Below are 20835 nucleotides of genomic sequence, written 5' to 3'. Positions count from 1 at the left end.
ACCCCGAGGTGGAAATGCGATATCCCAGAAAAGAGACGGCTCGTTTAGAGAACACGCATTTCTCAGCCTTGACGTATAGGTCATGCTCCAGCAGTCTACCAAGCACCTTGCGCACCAGAGACACATGCGCGGTGTAAGTGGCCGAGTAGATCAGAATGTCATCGATATAAACAACCACTCCCTGCCCGCACAGGTCCCTGAGAATCTCGTCTACAAAGGATTGAAAAACGGCTGGAGCATTTTTTTAACCCATACGGCATGACGAGGTACTCATAGTGGCCTGATGTGGTACTAAATGCGGTTTTCCACTCGTCTCCCTTCCGAATACGCACCAGACTATACGCGCTCCTGAGATCCAGTTTTGTGAAGAACTGCGCTCCGTGGAATGATTCCACCGCCGTAGCGATGAGAGGTAGAGGGTAACTATACCCCACTGTGATGGCGTTTGGACCTCTATAATCAATACACGGACGCAAACCTCCCTCCTTTTTCCTCACAAAAAAGAAACTCGAGGAGACGGGTGAAATGGAGGGCCGAATGTACCCCTGTCCCAGCGACTCCGTGACATATGTCTCCATTGCCAATGTCTCCTCCTGGGACAGTGGGTACACGTGACTCTTGGGAAGCGCAGCGTCTACCTGGAGATCTATCATACAATCCCTTCCCGGTCGATAAGGTGGTAATTTAGTCGCTTTCACTTTACTGAAAGCGATTGCCAAATCGGCATACTCTGGGGGAATGCACACCGTGGAACCCTGGTCTGGACTCTCCACCGACGTAGCACCGATGGAAACTCCCAAACACCTTCCAGAACACTCCTCTGACCACCCCTGTTTCCACAAAATTTTAGGATTGTGCCGGGCCAGCCAGGGAGTCCCCAGCACCACTGGAAACGCAGGCGAATCAATAATAAAAAAACTGATACGCTCCCTATGATTCCCCTGCGTCACCATGTCCAGTGGGACCGTGGTCTCCCTGACCATCCCTGACCCTAATGGCCGGCTATCTAGGGAGTGCACGGGGAAAGGAGAATCTATCGGCACCAGCGGAACCCCTAACTTAAGGGCGAGTCCACGATCCATAAAGTTCCCAGCTGCGCCTGAATCGACTAGCGCCCTATGCTGGGAAGAGGGAAAAAAGTGAAGAAAAAAGGTTAAGACAAACATGTGGCCAACAGGGGGTTCTGGGTGAGTTTGATGCAGACTCACCTGGGATGATCGAGAAGCGTTCCGCCTGCCATCTCTACTCCCAGACGGACCCCCCCAGCACCGATCAGACGTGTGTCCTCTCCGACCACAGTTGGTGCAGGGAAGGCCTCCTCCTCCGGTACCCCTCGGCGCAGCCCCTCCCAACTCCATCGGAATGGGAGCGGAGGGGCTGGGTGGTGGAACGCACAGGACCCTCTCTGAACGCCCGCGGGCAGCCAGCAGATTGTCCAGTCGAATGGACATGTCAATCAGCTGATCCAGTGACAGAGTGGTGTCCCGACACGCTAACTCCCGGCGGACGTCCTCTCGGAGACTACACCTGTAGTGGTCCATAAGGGCCCTGTCGTTCCACCCAGATCCGGCTGCCAAGGTCCGGAACTCCAGCGCGTAATCCTGGGCGCTCCTGCTCTCCTGCCTGAGATGAAAAAGTCGTTCTCCCACCGCTCGGCCATCTAGAGGGTGATCAAACACGGCACGAAAGCGGAGGGAAAACTCTGGGTAGCGCTCCCGCGTTGAGTCTGGGCCATTCCAGACTGCGTTCGCCCACTCCAGAGCACGACCCGTGAGGCAGGAGATGAGGACACTCACCCTCTCCGCTCCTGAGGGAGTGGGTCTAACGGTGGCCAGGTATAGCTCCAGCTGAAGCAGAAACCCCTGGCAACCCGACGCCGCTCCATCATAAGCCCTCGGTAGCGTCAGACGGAGGGTGCTGGAGTCGAGTGATGGGGAGTCCGGAGCCGTGGGTGCCGAAGGTGGAGAGAGGAGACCACTCCTCTCCCATCGGTCCATTCTCTCCATTACTTGATCCATCGCGGATCCGATCCGATGGAGAACGGTGGTGTGGTGGAGAACCCGTTCCTCCATCGATGGGAGAGGGTTGGCTGCTGCTCCTGCTGACTCCATTCAATTTGATTTAGGTGCGGGATTCTGTAATGCTGCGGGTGTCGTGGGTGTGGAGTCAGACGCAGGAGACAGAGAGTGCAATGCTGTGCGTCTTTAATTGCACCAACGCACCACAGGGTACTAACAATAGTAACGACCCCAAACACAGGGAATGAAAATGTACAACGGAAAAGTCACGACCAGGCACTAACACGTAACTCTTACAACAGAGCCGAAGGTTACACTGAAATAATCCCGCACAACAACCAGGCGGGCCGGCTGTCTAATAAAGACAAACTAATCTTACCTAAACAGGTGCTACCAATAAACATACAAGGAGGGGGAGGAAAGACAATCAGTGGCAGCTAATAGGCCGGTGATGACGACCGCCGAGCGCCACTCGTGACAATTATTCATTACAAGATTTAGTTGCGGTTTAGGGTTTAGTGAATGATTTGTCCTAAATACAATGCTTTAAGTTTTAGAAATATTTAGGACTAACTTATTCCTTACTACCCACTCTGAAACTAACTGCAGCTCTTTGTTGAGTGTTGCAGTCAATTCAGTCGCTGGAGTAGCTGACGTGTATCGTGTTGAGTCATCCGCATACATAGTAAAGATTGAAAAGAGTAAGGGGTCTAAACAGCTGCACTGGGTAATTCCTGATTCTAACTGGAATATATTTGATTAGCTTCCATTAAAGAACAGCCTCAGTGTTCTGTTAGACTATTAACTCTTTATCCACATTATAGCAGGGGGTGTTAAGCCTTAACGCATACGTTTTTCCAGCAGTTAACTATTACCAATAATGTCAAAAACAGCACTAAAGTCTATCAAAACAGTCCCCAATCTTTTCATAATCAAGTCCTCTCATCCAATCATCAGTAATTTGTGTAATTGCTGTGCATGTTGAATGTCCTTCCCTTTAAGCATGCTGAAAGTCTGTCGTCAATTTGTTTACTGTAAAATAACATTGTATCTGGTCAAACACCATTTTTCCCAGAAGTTTACTAACTGTCTAGTTGGTAACAGGCTGATTGGTCTGCTATTTGAGCCAGTCAAGGGGGCTTTACTATTTGGTTGAAACCATCACCATCACTTTCCCAGGGTCCAGAACATGTTTGAACAGGACAGCTGCAGGCAGGTGTGTGCGTGTGCGGATGTGTGTGTGTATGCTCCTAGCAGCAACATCACCTCCTCCCAGTCATATATCTGTATGCTGTCATATATCTGCTGTGGCAGTCAGAGTTTATCTAAATCAAAGCAAATCTACAGGAATGGGCCTCCTCTCTGAGCAGGAGATCTGAAATTCTCATTATTGTCTGTCGGGGTGTTTGAAGACTGTTCTGGTTATTATGGCTCTAGTTAGTCACAGTAATGTGGGATTGACGGGCAGCGGAAATTGAGATACTACAGTACAGTGGCTACTACAGTACAGTGGCTACTGTGCAGCCATAGATCATGGGAATCAGACTGGATAGTGGAGTTTGGCACTGGGAGTATTATTTTGGGACTTGAGTGGCAGTAAGGTTGCATGTTTCTCAGTGGTGATGGACCTAGTTTAATGAACTCTTTGGGGCCAATGAGTGGCTGTGGGAAGATGGATGCTTCAGACCCTGTGTGTGTCTGGACCAATCCAGTGGGAAGCTGTATTTTCATCCTGCAGGCCTAATACAACTCCCATACGGACAGATGAGTAGCAGATACCACCCCAGATCGGCCTCTGCATATCTATGAGCCTTCTGGAAGTTGTTGACAACTGGATAGTTGTTGAAACAAAGATGCACATGTGTGTAGATTAAGTAGATACACATGTTATTGTGTAGCTGTATGTGGATTTACACGTATGCGTACTCATTCATGAGTGTAGATATACACACATATGATTGATGTACTGTATGTTACCAGCTGTCTGCTGGCATGATTTAATCTACATATATATGCCCCTCACTAGCTACTTTAAACAATGCTACTTAATATAATGTTTACATACCCTACATTATTCATCTCATATGTACACGTATATACTGTACTCTATATCATCTACTGCATCTTTATTTAATACAGGTATCACTAGCCACTTTAAACTATGCCACTTTGTTTACATACCCTACATTACTCATCTCATATGTATATACTGTACTCGATACCATCTACTGCATCTTGCCTATACCGCTCTGTACCATCACTCATTCATATATCTTTATGTACATATTCTTTATCCCTTTACACTTGTGTGTATAAGGTAGTAGTTTTGGAATTGTTAGTTAGATTACTCGTTGGTTATTACTGCATTGTCGGAACTAGAAGCACAAGCATTTCGCTACACTCGCATTAACATCTGCTAACCATGTGTATGTGACAAATACATTTGATTTGATTTGATTTGAAGCTGTTGACTGATGCTTAGTATTTGATCAATCTCTCCTCAGCCTCTACTCCTAATTACATCTCTCGTTCTATCTCGGGCATCACTTTCATCCCTGTTTCTTTACAATCCCGTTCTGAGCTATTGTGGCTGCATTTCAGTCCCACCTATCACACGATCATCATGCCTAGTTAAATAAAATGTCAAATTAAAAAATCATACCCCATGACTTGAACACTGATCAGAAGACATGGAGATGAGATACAATGTCTTGTTTTGATTGCATTGCATGTGCCAAGTGCCAACTATTTCCTGTCCTCAGTGGCTGATGTTTTTTTCTGTTTTTTTTAGTCTAGGTTGATTCTAAAATGTCAACTTGTCAAAGTCTTGTAATCCATTCTCTCATAAACAAAACCTGTAGTTTGATCTCAGTTTACAGAGAGCCTTTCTAAAAGTAATTTAATGCTGATCATTTCATGGGAATTTCTGAGAGGCATTTCTATGCCTCAGAGGTAGTGCTGACAACAAACAAGTGAACTGGCTCATGTCCAAAAGCATATTTACAACCAAACAAACTTGTACCTGGAGCTTGGTGTTTTAAACTGCAATTTAAAAGCTATCCTCTCTTTTCAAGAATGCCTGTTCCCTGAACTTTACTGGTTGTCAATGGGATACCAATTATGCATTCACTTTGTAAAGTATGTTGTAGTCTACATGATATAGAAGCACAATTACCTGCTTCAGCATTACAATGTTATTGCTCAACGAAATAAGAAATGACTTGTTTTGTTTTGCTTTGAAAACACAACGGCTATTTATAGAACAGTAGCTTTACTATGGGAATGACTTTTAATGTACATAGAGGTGTTTCAACTATATTTGGTGTGGCTCATTCTGTAATGTGTCGTAAACCTGTAACCTTCTGGGTAAAGTCTATGACTTTTAGTGAATGCTGTGTGTGTGTGTTTGTGTTGTCTGGCCCTGTGTTGACCACAGGGAAGGTTACTGGGATGAGGTTTCACTGTTTTATTCCCACTCTTTATCACTCCGTCTGTCTCTCCCTCTCAATGACATAAAGTAACACAATTAAACTGTCACTTAAGTAGTGGTTGCCAACTGGAAATGAAACACTTCAGATAGAGTTACTGTAAGTTCAGTTTTGAAACAGGTATGAAACAATACTGTTCTGTAAATGAAATTACACACACATAGTTTGCATCTAGATTCTAAGGCCTACTCCAATTAGCGCAACTTTACTGGAAGAAAACAAGTAAGTGGCCAGTACGATCAAATCAAATCAGACTTTATTTGTCACATGTGCCGAATACAACAGTGAAATGCTTACAAGCCCTTAACCGACAATGCAGTTAAGAAAAATACATAGAAAATAAGAAATAAAAGTAACAAATAATTAAAGAGCAGCAGTAAAATAACAATAGCGAGGCTATATACAGGGGGTATCGGTACAGAGTCAATGTGTAATTGATGTAGTCAAGGTAATTGAGGTAAAATGTACATGTAGGTAGAGTTATTAAAGTGACAATGCATAGATAATAACTATGACTAGGGTGGCTGGAGTCTTTGACAATTTTTAGGGCCTTCCTCTGACACCGGCTGGTATAGAGGTCCTGGATGGCAGGAAGCTTGGCCCCAGTGATGTACTGGGCCATACGCACTACCTTCTTGTGGTCGTAGGCTGAGCAGTTACCATAGCAGGCAGTGGTGCAACCAGTCAGGATGGTCTCGATGGTGCAGCTGTAGAACCTTTTGAGGATCTGAGGACCCATGCCAAAACTTTTCAGTCTCCAGGGGGGAATAGGTTTTGTTGTGCCCTCTTCACGACTGTCTTGCTATGCTTGGACAATGTAAAGTTGTTGGTGATGTGGACACCACGAAATTTGAAGCTATCAACCTGCTCCACTACAGCCCCATCGATGAGAATGGGTCCTCATTTTCCTGTAGTCCACAATCATCTCCTTTGTCTTGATCACGTTGGGGGAGAGATTGTCCTGGCACGACAAGGCCAGGTCTCTGACATCCTCCCTATAGGCTGTCTCGTCGTTGTTGGTGATCAGGCCTACCACTGTTGTGTCATCGGCAAACTTAATGATGGTGTTGGAGTCGTGCCTGGCCATGTAGTCATGAGTGAACAGGGAGGAGGAGGGGACTGAGTACACACCCCTGAGAGGCCCCCATGTTGAGGATCAGTGTGGGGCATGTGCTGTTATCTACCCTTACCACCTGGGGGTGGCCCGTCAGGAAGTCCAGGATCCAGTTGCAGAGGGAGGTGTTTAGTCCCAGGGTGCTTAGTGATAAGCTTTGAGGGCACTATGGTGTTGAACGCTGAGCTGTCGTCAATGAATAGCATTCTCACATAGGTGTTCCTTTTTTCCAAGTGTGAAAGGGCAGTGTGGCGTGCAATAAAGATTGCATAATCTGTGGATCTGTTGGGGTGGTATGCAAATTGGAGTGGGTCTAGGGTTTCTGGGATAATGGTGTTGATGTGAGCCATGACCAGCCTTTCAAAGCACTTCATGGCTACAGACGTGAGTGCTACGGGTCTGTAGTCAATTAGGCAGGTTCCCTTAATGTTCTTGGGCACAGGGATGGGCACAGGGACAAAGGTGGTCTGCTTGAAACATGAGATATTGAACATGTCAGTGAAGACACTTGCCAGTTGGTCAGCGCATTCTCGGAGTACACATCTTGGTAATCCGTCTGGCTCTGCTGCCTTGTGAATGCCGACCTGTTTAAAAGGTTTTACGCACATCGGCTACAGAGAGTGTTATCACACATTCATCCGGAACAGCTGATGCTCTCATGCATTTTTCAGTGTTACTTGCCTCGAAGCGAGCATAGAAGTAATTTAGCTTTTCTGATAGGCTTGTGTCACTGGGCAACTCGTTGCTGTGCTTCCCTTTGTAGTCTGTAATAGTTTGCAAGCCCTGCCACATGCGATGAGCATCGGAGCCGGTGTAGTAAGATTCGATCTTAGTTTCTTCTAAGCTTCCCGGTTAGAGTCCCGCTCCTTGAAAGCGGAAACCCTACCCTTTAGCTCAGTGCGGATGTTGCCTGTAATCCATGGCTTCTGGTTGGGGTATGTACGTACAGTCACTGTGGGGACGACATCATCGATGCACTTATTGAAGAAGCCAGTGACTGATTTTTATTGACTGAGTTAGGTTTTTGCTTGTTAATAGGAATCAGGAGGATATAATTATGGTCAGATTTGCCAAATGGAGGGCGAGGGAGAGCTTTGTACGCGTCTCTGTGTGTGGAGTAAAGGTGGTCTAGAGTTTTTTCCCCTCTGGTTGCACATTTAACATGCTGGTAGAAATGAGGTAAAACAGATGTAAGTTTCCCTGCATTAAAGTCCCCAGCCACTAGGAGTGCTGTTTCTGGATGAGCATTTTCCTGTTTGCTTATGGCCATTGACAGCTCATTGAGTGTGGTCTTAGTGCCAGTGTCAGTTTGAGGTTGTAAATAAACAGAAACAAAGAATATAGATGAAAACTCTCTTGGTAGATAGTGTGGTCTACAGCTTATCAAGAGATACTCTACATCAGACGAGCAAAACCTCGAGACTTCCATAGATTTCGTGCACCAGCTGTTGTTTACAAACATACATAGACCACCACCCCTTGTCTTACCAGTGGCTGCTGTTATTTTGTGCCGATACAGTGTAGAGCCCACCAGCTGTATGTTAATCATGTCGTCGTTCAGCCACGACTCGGTGAAACATAAGATATTTCAGTTTTTAATGTTCCTTTGGTAGGTACACGTTCTTGTAGTTCGTCCACTTAATTATCCAGCGATTGTACGTTGGCCAATAGTACCAATGGCAAAGGTAGATTAGGATCCTTACAAGGCACCCCGTTCTCCTTCGTAGATATCGCCATCTCTTTCTCCTGTGAATGGCGGGGATGAGGGCCTTGTCGGGTGTCTGAAGTAAATCCCTCTCATCCGATTCATTAAAAAAAATTATTTGTCCAGTTGAAGGTGAGTAATCACTGTTCTGATATCCAGAAGCTCTTTTTGGTCATAAGAGATGATAGCAGTAACATTCTGTACAAAATAAGTTACAAACAATGCATAAAAACTAACAAAATAGCACAGTTGGTTAAAAGCCCATAAAACAGCAGCCATCCCCTCCGGTGCCATCCATCAGAACATTTTTGTGAATTATTTACAGATAATATATAGAATACATATAAGTAGGAACAGATCAGCCTATAGTTTACAAGACATCAAGATGCAATCACTGCAGCACATTTCGATGACAACAGTCTTCTTCAGGCAGCGTTAAGAATGGAAGCTAACGTGACGAGCTCTGATGATGATGACCACTGAATAATAGCTTGAATAATGATATCAGATTAGTCATACAGTACATTGGCCTGCTCTTCGACACAAATCCACCTTCTTCTGACAGATGTCTCCTCCTATCACATCACTGGTTATTTTCCTACAGTCCACACTCAGAAATAATTGTATCATCATTATTCGCTACCAACTGTGGATGAAGAATTCCTTCATCTCTTCGGTGATTGAATCAAAATCAGACATTCACAGAGACAATTTGACTTGGCTGTTTGTTTAAAACTCACTCCGAGTTATATTGAGGTGGTTGTGTAACTATCTTTCCAGTCAAGTGTGTATTTCTCTTCTGTGAATCTGACATATAATCGCACTGAGAATGATATCCTTTGTTTCATGTGAACTTGTGCTTAACTCTCTGAAGGAAGGTTGTTTCTGCTTTTGTAATATTGGATTAGAAATTGCTTTCAACTTATAACCTCACGTGAAGTTATTTAAAGGAGCTAATGTCTCTAATCAGTTAGTTGGGCCACCGTAAATTGCGTAATTGAATATAACTTAAACCTTGTTCTTCAGACAGTTGTTTTGAACATGGAAATAAACAAGAATATTTTTAGAGCTGTCTTCTGAGCCGTATTTGGCTGGCTACAGATGTACCAATCTGAATCACATTATATACTGTATCAAATTTGTGCACCCCTCTGTGTCCTGGTGTCAATCATGGAGATGGGAGAATGGAGAGGTGAAAGACGGGTAATGGCGTTGGAGAAGAGAGACAGAGGTTGTGAAGAGGAGGAAGGGGAGAGAGAAAAGAGACTGGGGAGGGAAGAGTGGGGGGAAAGAGTGGAAGAGGAGAGGTGAACGGAGAGGAGAGAGGAGACAGAAGAGAGGGGTGATGGGAGAGGAAATACAGTGGGGAGAACAAGTATTTGATACACTGCCGATTTTGCAGGTTTTCCTACTTACAAAGCATGTAGAGGTCTGTAATTTTTATCATAGGTACACTTCAACTGTGAGAGGTGGAATCTAAAACTAAAACCCAGAACATCTAATTGTATGATTTTTAAGTAATTAATTTCCAGTCTCCAAATACTTCTCCCTACTGTAGGTGAAGGGAAGGGAGAAGAGAGAGGAGATGAGGAGAGGGGTCACCTTGGCTGCAGCTGTTCCCCAGAAGACAAAAGCATCTGGCCCTGCTGAGGGAGGGAGAGATGGAGGGTAAGGGTAGGTGAAATAAAGGTTGGTATAGTTTGACTCTGTTGAGGGGGTGAGGCAAGGTATGTGAGGGATTGGTCTCTCTTTCTCACCCAGTGTCACAACTCCCTTTCTCTCTATATATCTTCTCCCGTCCTTTCCTTCCTCCCGTTCTCTATGGGTCGGATCTGAGAATGAGACCGAGCCACAGACAGAGCAGAGCAGCAATCTTCATTAGAGCAGTAGCAGATGAGGAACAATCCACTCAGCACATTCCTTCAGCCATGAGAAAGTTACACTGATCTCCCAATCATGTATATAAACACTAGATTGCTAAAGCTATGTATTTGCCAATGAGAGGCTTTGAAGCCACCAGTCGGCCATATTGGTACTCCTCAGAAGGCTCAGTCCTCCATAGGGATTAAAGGAATTCTACAGTATTTCAATTAAATGTTTAAAGGACAAAATTACATGTATTTTTGTTTTTGTGCTGGGGAAACCTAGTCAGTTAATGCATTCAACTGAAATGTGCCTTTTGCATTTAACCAAACCCCTCTGAATCAGAGAGGTGCAGAGGTCTGCCTTAATTGACATCCACAGCGCCCGGTGAACAGTGGGTTAACTGCCTTGCTGAGGGGCAGAACAACAGATTTTTACCTTGTCAGCTCAGGATTCAATCCAGCAACCTTTCGGTTACTGGCCCAACACTACTACCTGCCAGGCTACCTGCTGCCATTAACATTAGTTATCTCCAAAAATGATACTTTAAGGAAAACATTTGTTTATTATAGCTCACATAATTGAAAAGTCTGCATTAAGGTGTCTGTAATATAATACATGTATTTCTATAGCTTCCAAAATATATTTTACAATGGAGGAGGAGTAACAACATGGAGGCGCGCTGGCTTCAAAACAGTGCCCCTGTCAGTCGTCTAGTTTATATATACACTGAATATACTAAACATATTAAACATCTCCAATCCAAAATTAAATCTAGAATCAGCTTTCTATTTCCGCAACAAAGCCTCCTTCACTCACGTTGCCAAACATACCTTCGTAAAGCTGACTATCCTACCGATCCTTGACTTTACAAAATAGCCTCCAACACTCTACTCAGCAAACTGGATGCAGTCTATCACAGTGCCATCTGTTTTGTCACCAAAGCCCCATATTCCACCCACCACTGCGACCTGTATGCTCTAATCGGCCGGCCCTCGCTACATATTCATCGCCAGACCCACTTGCTACAGGTCATCTATAAGTCTATGCAAGGTAAAGCTCCGCCTTATCTCAGCTCACTGGTCACAATAACAACACCCGCCCGTAGCACGCGCTCCAGCAGGCATATCTCACTGGTCATCCCCAAAGCCAACACCTCCTTTGGCCGCCTTTCCATCCAGTTCTCTGCTGCCAATGACTGCAACGAATTGCAAAAATAACTGAAGCTAGCTGGAGACTTATATTTGAAGCTGGAGACTTATATTGGAGCTGGAGACTTATATTTGAAGCTGGAGACTTATATTTGAAGCTGGAGACTTATATTTAGAGCTGGAGACTTATATTTGAAGCTGGAGACTTATATTGGAGCTGGAGACTTATATTGAAGCTGGAGACTTATATTGAAGCTGGAGACTTATATTGAAGCTGGAGACTTATATTGGAGCTGGAGACTTATATTTGACTTATTTTTCCCTTACTAACTTTAAACATCAGCTAACCACTTTTCTGCTCTTTTGCACACCATTATTTCTTCTTGCACACCATTATTTCTTCTTGCACATCATCATCTGCACATCTATCACTCCAGTGTTAATTTGTTAAATTGTAATTACTTGCTACTATGGCCTGTTTATTGCCTTACCTCCTCACACCACTTGCACACACTGTATTTAGACTTTCTTTTTTTTGTATTGTGTTATTGACTGTACGCTTGTTTAATCCTTGTGTAACTCTGTGTTGTTGTTTGTGTTGCACTGCTTTGCTTTATCTTGGCCAGGTCGCAGTTGTAAATGAGAACTTGTTCTCAACTGGCGTACCTGGTTAAATAAAGGTGAAATTAAAAAATTAAAAAACAAATATTATGAACACCTTCCTAACACTGCATTGCACCCCCCACCCCCCTCAGAACATCCTCATTTCGTCGGGGCATGTACTCACATACCAACATACACAATCCTTTTCTCAATTGCCTCAAGGCTTAAAAATCCTTCTTTAACCTGTCTCCTCCCCTTCATCTACACAGATTTGAAGTGGATTTAACAAGTGACATCAATAAGGGATCATAGCTTTAATCTGGATTCACCTGGTCTGTCCATAATAAAGTGTTGCTCTACCTTCTTAACAGCACTATCAACAAGGCAGGCCCTGCAGGCTCTAGTTTTGTCGCACCTCATCTACTGTTCAGTCGTGTGATCAGGTACCACAAAGAGTGACAATTGGCTCAGAACAGGGCAGCACGGCTGGCCCTTGAATGCACACAGAGAGCTAATATTAATAATATGCATGTCAGTCTCTCCTGGCTCAAATGGAGGAGAGATTGACTTCATCACTACTTGCATTTATGAGAGGTATTGACATGTTGAATGCACCGAGCGGTCTGCCTAAACTACTAGCACACAATTCGGACACCCATGCATACCCCACAAGACATGCCACAAGAGGTCTCTTCACAGTCCCCAAGTCCAGAACACACTTTGGGAGGTGCACAGTACTATATAGAGCCATGACTACATGGAACTATATTCCACATCAAGTAACTGAAGCAAGCAGTAATACTAGATTTAAAAAACAGATTAAAAATACACCTTATGGAACAGCGGGGACTGTGAAGCAACACAAACATAGGCACAGACACATATATACACATACAGTTGAAGTCTGAAGTTTACAAACACCTTAGCCAAATACATTCAAACTCAGTTTTTCACAATTCCTGACATTTAATCCTGTCTTAGGTCAGTTAGGATCACCACTTTATTTTAAGAATATGAACTGTCAGAATAATAGTAGAGAGAATGATTTATTTCAGCTTTTATTTCTTTCATCACATTCCCAGTGGGTCAGAAGTTTACATACACTCAATTAGTATTTGGTAGCTTTGCCTATAAATTGTTTAACTTGGGTCAAACGTTTTGGGTAGCCTTCCACAAGCTTCCCACAATAAGTTGGGGGAATTGTGGCCCATTCCTCCTGACAGAGCTGGTGTAACTGAATCAGGTTTGTAAGGTCTCCTTGCTCGCACACAGGTTTTCAGTTCTGCCCACAAATGTTCTATGGGACTGAGGTCAGGGCTTTGTGATGGCCACTCCAATACCTTGACTTTGTTGTCCTTTAGCCATTTTGCCACAACTTTGGAAGTATGCTCGGGGTCATTGTCCATTTGGAAGACCCATTTGCGACCAAGCTTTAACTTCCTGACTGATGTCTTGAGATGTTGCTTCAGTATATCCATATAATTTTCCTTCCTCATGAAGCCATCTATTTTGTGAAGTGCACCAGTCCTTCCTGCATCAAAGCACCCCCACAACATGATGCTGCCACCCCTGTGCATCATGGTTGGGATGGTGTTATTTGGCTTGCAAGCCTCCCCCTTCTTCCTCCAAACATAACAATGGTCATTATGGCCAAACAGTTCTATTTTTGTTTCATCAGACCAGAGGACATTTCTCCAAAAAGTACAGTCCCCATGTGCAGTTGCAAACCGCAGTCTGGCTTTTTTATGGTGGTTTTGGAGCAGTGGCTTCTTACTTGCTGAGCGGCCTCTCAGGTTATGTTGATATAGGACTCGTTTTACTGTGGATATAAATACTTTTGTTCCTGTTTCCTCCAGCATCTTCACAAGTTCCTTTGCTGTTTTTCTGGGATTGATTTGCACTTTTCGCACCAAAGTACGTTCATCTCTAGGAGAAAGAATGCATCTCCTTCCTGGTACGATGGCTGTGTGGTCCCGTGGTGTTTATACTTGCGTACTATTGTTTGTACAGATGAACATGGTACCTTCAGGCGTTTGGAAATTGCTCCCAAGGATGAACCAGACTTGTGGAGGTCAATTTTTTTTTATCTGAGGTCTTGGCTGATTTCTTCTGATTTTCCCATGATGTCAAACAAAGAGGCAATGAGTTTGACGGTAGGCCTTGAAATACATCCACAGGTACACCTCCAATTGACTCAAATGATGTCAATTAGCCCATCAGAAGCTTCTAAAGCCATGACATAATTTTCTGGAATTTTCCAAGCTGTTTAAAGGCACAGTCAACTTAGTGTAATGTAAACTTCTGACCCACTGGAATTGTGATACAGTGAATGATCTCTCTCCACTGGCTTCCAGTTGAAGCTCGCATCCGCTACAAGACCATGGTGCTTGCCTACGGAGCTGTGAGGGGAACGGCACCTCAGTACCTCCAGGCTCTGATCAGGCCCTACACCCAAACAAGGGCACTGCGTTCATCCACCTCTGGCCTGCTCGCCTCCCTACCACTGAGGAAGTACAGTTCCCGCGCAGCCCAGTCAAAACTGTTCGCTGCTCTGGCCCCCCAATGGTGGAACAAACTCCCTCACGACGCCAGGACAGCGGAGTCAATCACCACCTTCCGGAGACACCTGAAACCCCACCTCTTTCAGGAATACCTAGGATAGGATAAAGTAATCCTTCTCACCCCCCTTAAAAGATTTAGATGCACTATTGTAAAGTGGCTGTTCCACTGGATGTCTTAAGGTGAACGCACCAATTTGTAAGTCGCTCTGGATAAGAGCGTCTGCTAAATGACTTAAATGTAAATGTAAATGTAAATGATAAGTGAAATAATCTGTCTGTAAACAAGTGTTGGAAAATGACTTGTGCCATGCACAAAGTAGATATCCTAACCGACTTGCCAAAACTATAGTTTGTTGATTAACAAGAAATTTGTGGAGTTGTTGAAAAACTAATTTTAATGACGCCAACCTAAGTGTATGTAAACTTCTGACTTCAAATGTACATACATACGCAATAACATGCACACATACACACACTTAGCCTGACATTCTTCACTACCAGTCCTGCCTTGGCAGCATCTAATGGGGATCCTTAATTAATACAAATACAAATACAGCGGGCCATAATTACAAATAATTTTTACACTGCAAATTGACCGCAAGAAGCCCAAACAGATATAATATTTGACTAGAACATGATCATTTCAAACCTTGCTTACATTTGCATATGATCACATATATCTCTCTATTATGCATGGTGATACTTTGGAACGGATTTCTTAAATTAAAATTACTTGGAGCTGATTTGCTGGTGTTTTTACTGTCTTTAATGTCCATCAACAAAACATTTGAAAAACTTGGGGGCCGCCAGTTGGGGAACCCTGCCATACAACAGCCATACAGCACTGCGGACACACCATGCTGAGTTCACCTAAAGCACACAGATCCATATGGAGGGAGAGATGAAGAGGGAAGGGACAGAGTGTACTTAGGGGGAACGCTGCACCGAGGAAGCTTTATAATGAGGGAGAAACATGAGATATGAATAATAGTTTATCATGCAGATATATCTTGCAACACTAGAGCTAGTATATGAATTGTATTTTCTCATTCTGTGTCTGGATGAGATATGCACTGTGTATTACAGTGAAGGTGTATTCAACACTCATTTATTGTTGTTTATCCTCCTCTCTGAGGGAACGAGATTTAGGCAATACTTCATACTGCAAGTGAATAGTGAACAACTTCGTATAGACCCTATCCACATTTTAGAGATAATATTGGGCAACATTTTAAAGAAAACAGACTGGGAATGCTACACTGATTCTTCAAAATGTTGTGCCTTTTTCTGTAGTGTGTCTGTAGTGTACTATCGAATAAAACCCTATTTCCATTTTCTGTGACAGATACTATTCCCTCCCCCTGTGCATGTCTAGTCCATCACCAGCTTGGTGTGTGTGTGTGTGTTCTTTCTGCGGTGTAGAGTGGTTCTCCTGCTGGGATCTGACCCCTGCTACCCTCAGGGTCACAGTTCACTCATTTTAATGTCCCTTACAACACACACACCCTCTTAGGACTGGTAGTGAAGAATGTCAGGCTAAGTGTGTGTACAGTGCCTTGCGAAAGTATTCGGCCCCCTTGAACTTTGCGACCTTTTCTACATTTCAGGCTTCAAACATAAAGATATAAAACTGTATTTATTTGTGAAGAATCAACAACAAGTGGGACACAATCATGAAGTGGAACGACATTTATTGGATATTTCAAACATTTTTAACAAATCAAAAACTGAAAAATTGGGCGTGCAAAATTATTCAGCCCCCTTGAGTTAATACTTTGTAGCGCCACCTTTTGCTGCGATTACAGCTGTAAGTCGCTTGGGGTATGTCTCTATCAGTTTTGCACATCGAGAGACTGAATTTTTTTCCCATTTCTCCTTGCAAAACAGCTCGAGCTCAGTGAGGTTGGATGGAGAGCATTTGTGAACAGCAGTTTTCAGTTCTTTCCACAGATTCTCGATTGGATTCAGGTCTGGACTTTGACTTGGCCATTCTAACACCTGGATATGTTTATTTTTGAACCATTCCATTGTAGATTTTGCTTTATGTTTTGGATCATTGTCTTGTTGGAAGACAAATCTCCGTCCCAGTCTCAGGTCTTTTGCAGACTCCATCAGGTTTTCTTCCAGAATGGTCCTGTATTTGGCTCCATCCATCTTCCCATCAATTTTAACCATCTTCCCTGTCCCTGCTGAAGAAAAGCAGGCCCAAACCATGATGCTGCCACCACCATGTTTGACAGTGGGGATGGTGTGTTCAGGGTGATGAGCTGTGTTGCTTTTACGCCAAACATAACGTTTTGCATTGTTGCCAAAAAGTTCAATTTTGGTTTCATCTGACCAGAGCACCTTCTTCCACATGTTTGGTGTGTCTCCCAGGTGGCTTGTGGCAAACTTTAAACAACACTTGTTATGGATATCTTTAAGAAATGGCTTTCTTCTTGCCACTCTTCCATAAAGGCCAGATTTGTGCAATATACGACTGATTCTTGTCCTATGGACAGAGTCTCCCACCTCAGCTGTAGATCTCTGCAATTCATCCAGTGTGATCATGGGCCTCTTGGCTGCATCTCTGATCAGTCTTCTCCTTGTATGAGCTGAAAGTTTAGAGGGACTTGAAGGTCTTGGTAGAATTGCAGTGGTCTGATATTCCTTCCATTTCAATATTATCGCTTGCACAGTGCTCCTTGGGATGTTTAAAGCTTGGGAAATCGTTTTGTATCCAAATCCGGCTTTAAACTTCTTCACAACAGTATCTCGTACCTGCCTTGTGTGTTCCTTGTTCTTCATGATGCTCTCTGCGCTTTTAACGGACCTCTGAGACTATCACAGTGCAGGTGCATTTATACGGAGACTTGATTACACACAGGTGGATTGGATTTATCATCATTAGTCATTTAGGTCAACATTGAATCATTCAGAGATCCTCACTGAACTTCTGGAGAGAGTTTGCTGCACTGAAAGTAAAGGGGCTGAATAATTTTGCACGCCCAATTTTTCAGTTTTTGATTTGTTAAAAAAGTTTGAAATATCCAATAAATGTCGTTCGACTTCATGATTGTGTCCCACTTGTTGTTGATTCTTCACAAAAAAATACTGTTTTATATCTTTATGTTTGAAGCCTGAAATGTGGCAAAAGGTCGCAAAGTTCAAGGGGGCCGAATACTTTCGCAAGGCACTGTATGTGTTTCACACATCTGGGTGATGCTCAGTAGCCATTTGACGTTCCAGAATGCTCTTTCCACAGTTATCTTTATCTCTCTCAAATCGATCGCCCGTCATCAGTCATTGACGAATTGCCCTTTTGTCTTGCCATTGTATTGGATGCCCATGACTTAATGCATTGTATATGTTGGTCTATGGTGTTGTTTTATACAATAGTATTGTGTAGCTATGCTTAAGAAGTTGTGTGGCTGCTACCCCCTAATCTCAGAGATGGAGATGGTTGTAACATCATCACCAGAGGTGAGTTCAACAAGGCTTCTGTTCGCGGCGAACATGTTACTTAGTAACAATTTCAGTTGAACGATTTTAATGAACATTCCATAATGCTACGGTGAAACATTAAACAGCTATTTTTGTCACAATTACTTTGATATTTTAGTGGCAATAATCAAACTGCTAATTATTTAGCTATTCCCACTAAAGGTAATAGAAAGCCTACATGGCCACTTGATTAATAGCAGTGGCAGTTTAGACCTGAAACATACACTTTAGTTCGCGGCACTCTACCTTTTTTCAGACTGTTCGCTAACGTTAGCAAACGGTTGTGGAGAACACAAGACAAATGGAATATGTTAGCTAACGTTAGCGAACGGTCGTGGAGAACACAAGACAAATGGAATATGTTAGTTAACGTTTGCAAACTATTTCCCTTGTTGAACACACCTCAGCTTTCAGATAACTGAACTCCTCCCTCAGCGGAAGACCGCATCTCTCTCCTACCAAGCAGAGCCTTCCCTCGGCAGGGCTATTTTCCATTAGCTCCCAGGACCACAGAGGAAGCAGGCCATAGTTGAGGGATTAATATCATTTTCATGGATTTGAGGGAGCTACCTAACTGGCTCTCGCTTCTCCCAGTACAGCTGGTATCTCAATGACCAAGGCCCCAATTAATTTCACAAATACAGAGGAATGAGCACTGGGCTTTTTAAGATAGCAACCCCATTTGCTCCATCCCCTTTAGATTAGGAAGGAAAGACGTTTTGGAAGAGTATTAACTTGTCAATGACAAAAATGTCAGACTTCTTCAACAGACCTAACATGAGCTGGCTCATCACATATTCAGTGAAACACAAGCTCCTCTTTGATGGGCTTATCGGTAACGGACATCTGTGTTGTGCAATTAATACTTCAGAGTAGAGTCTATTTGTTTACTCACAGTTAATTTTGTACACTCTGGGAAAATGATTTGAGTGCAAATTGGTTTACATTGGGTCATGACTGTGTGTCATTCTCTCCTTCTGTTGCACTGAGTGTGCAATAATTAAGGGCTCTATTTTCAAACACACACTCATTTGCAATTTCGACCTGTCAAAGCCGATAATTTTCTATTTTCAAACCCTAGAGCAAGGATTGGTAATTTACCTGTCTTATATGAGCTGGCTTGCTCTGAGGTGGGAGGGGTGGCAATATCTGAGGTGTGTCCATAATAAAAAATGTGCTCCAAAGTGCCAATTTCAGAATGCCCTGGTGGGGATATTTAAGACAAACCGAAAGCTGGTCTTAGCATTAACATCGTTGGTTATGGCATAGTGTGAGCAAACATTCCCTTTTTATCTAGGATATACATTATTTGAGCCAGCTCCTGTTATTATTTTGGATGTGTGTAAAAACTCCTCTGTGTAGGCTACAGGCCAATAATGGAATGAGATTTATTTTATCTTTATTTAACTAGGCAAGTCAGTACAGAACAAATTATTATTTTCAATGACAGCATAGAAACAGTGGGGTAACTGCCTTGTTCAGGGACAGAATGACAGCTTTTTACCTTGTCAGTTCAGGGATTTGATCTTGCAACCTTCCGGTTACTAGTCCAACACTCCAACTACTAGGCTACCTGTCACCCAGGGCATAATCTGGTGACACAGGTAATAAGAAACATTTAAATGATTTGACTGTAACAATTTTGTTTTTCATTTCGTTTGATAAACGAAGGCTACCCTTTCCCTACTATAATGAAAGCTGGTTCAACAGCAATGGAGATCTGGTGTCTTATTATCCTGGCCATACATTAGCCAAGTAGTCTATCCATAAAATGTTTCTAAATGGTCTACTTGTGAGGCTTTTGCCGTCATGCTTTTGCATGATTCATAATTCACATAGGCCTACCTGCAGTGCATACTCCATTCGGCTTATATCCATCCCCATTTCCAAAGAGTGCCTCTTGTCCGGTTACGAAAGATGTGCTCCTCCAAACATATTCAAATTTTCAGTAAATTTTTTATTTTTATTTTTACTGTTGCTATCACTCGTTACTGTAGTCTATGCTTTTTAATAAACTGTAGTATCAATCCACAATGGACTAGGAGGAGAATATTCCGTGCCCCCAGCCGTATTGGAGTTGATGACAACGCAAAGTCCGTCAATAACCTACAGAACTTGAGACAAACGCATGCAGTATTAAGTCATGGAATGCCTTGATTGGCCAGGCCCTCATCACACCTACAACATCAAAACCCAGCCCTTACTCGCCACCACCAGCTAATGCGGTCATAATTCCAGCTGTGAAAATAGCAAAAATATTTATGAAATAAATAAATAGAAAAAACACCCTGGAACTGTCGCGCTACCGCCAGTGCTTAGATTTACCAGGTTTGTTAAAGTAGAGCCATTTTATAATGATTTTATAATGACAAACACAACATTTTATAATGAAGCTGGGTGTGTGAGTGTGTGTGAGTATGTGTGACTCTTATTTTTTATTTTATTTTTTACATTCGATAAAAGTAGAGACTCAGAGCTACAAAATGGTATATCACACACTGCATTTGAGGAACAATGGGAAAGTAATTCTGCTATGAAAGTTGATCAACTTGTAAACTCACTTTTGAAAAAATTGCCTTTGAATGTTTTGCTAGAGAGCTCTTCTTTGTCAACACCCATTCAGCATTGTTCACACCCTCAACCTAAGCTTTATCCAAACCCATCTCGTTTCGCTATTGAAGCGCACACTTGACGCTCTGGTCAATGATTGCAGACGTTTGCTGACGTTGCAGACGTTTACTGACATCGGCCATATTCAACGGGTGTTGTACACACATCATGTAATGTTAGCTAATGAGCCAGCCAGCCAATGTTAGCTAGTTAAACAATGAACAGTGCCAACAATGCCA

Source organism: Oncorhynchus nerka, linkage group LG7 (assembly GCF_034236695.1).
Source record: "Oncorhynchus nerka isolate Pitt River linkage group LG7, Oner_Uvic_2.0, whole genome shotgun sequence".
In the NCBI taxonomy this organism is placed as follows: Eukaryota; Metazoa; Chordata; class Actinopteri; order Salmoniformes; family Salmonidae; genus Oncorhynchus; species Oncorhynchus nerka.
Note: the sequence above shows the minus strand (reverse complement) of the source record.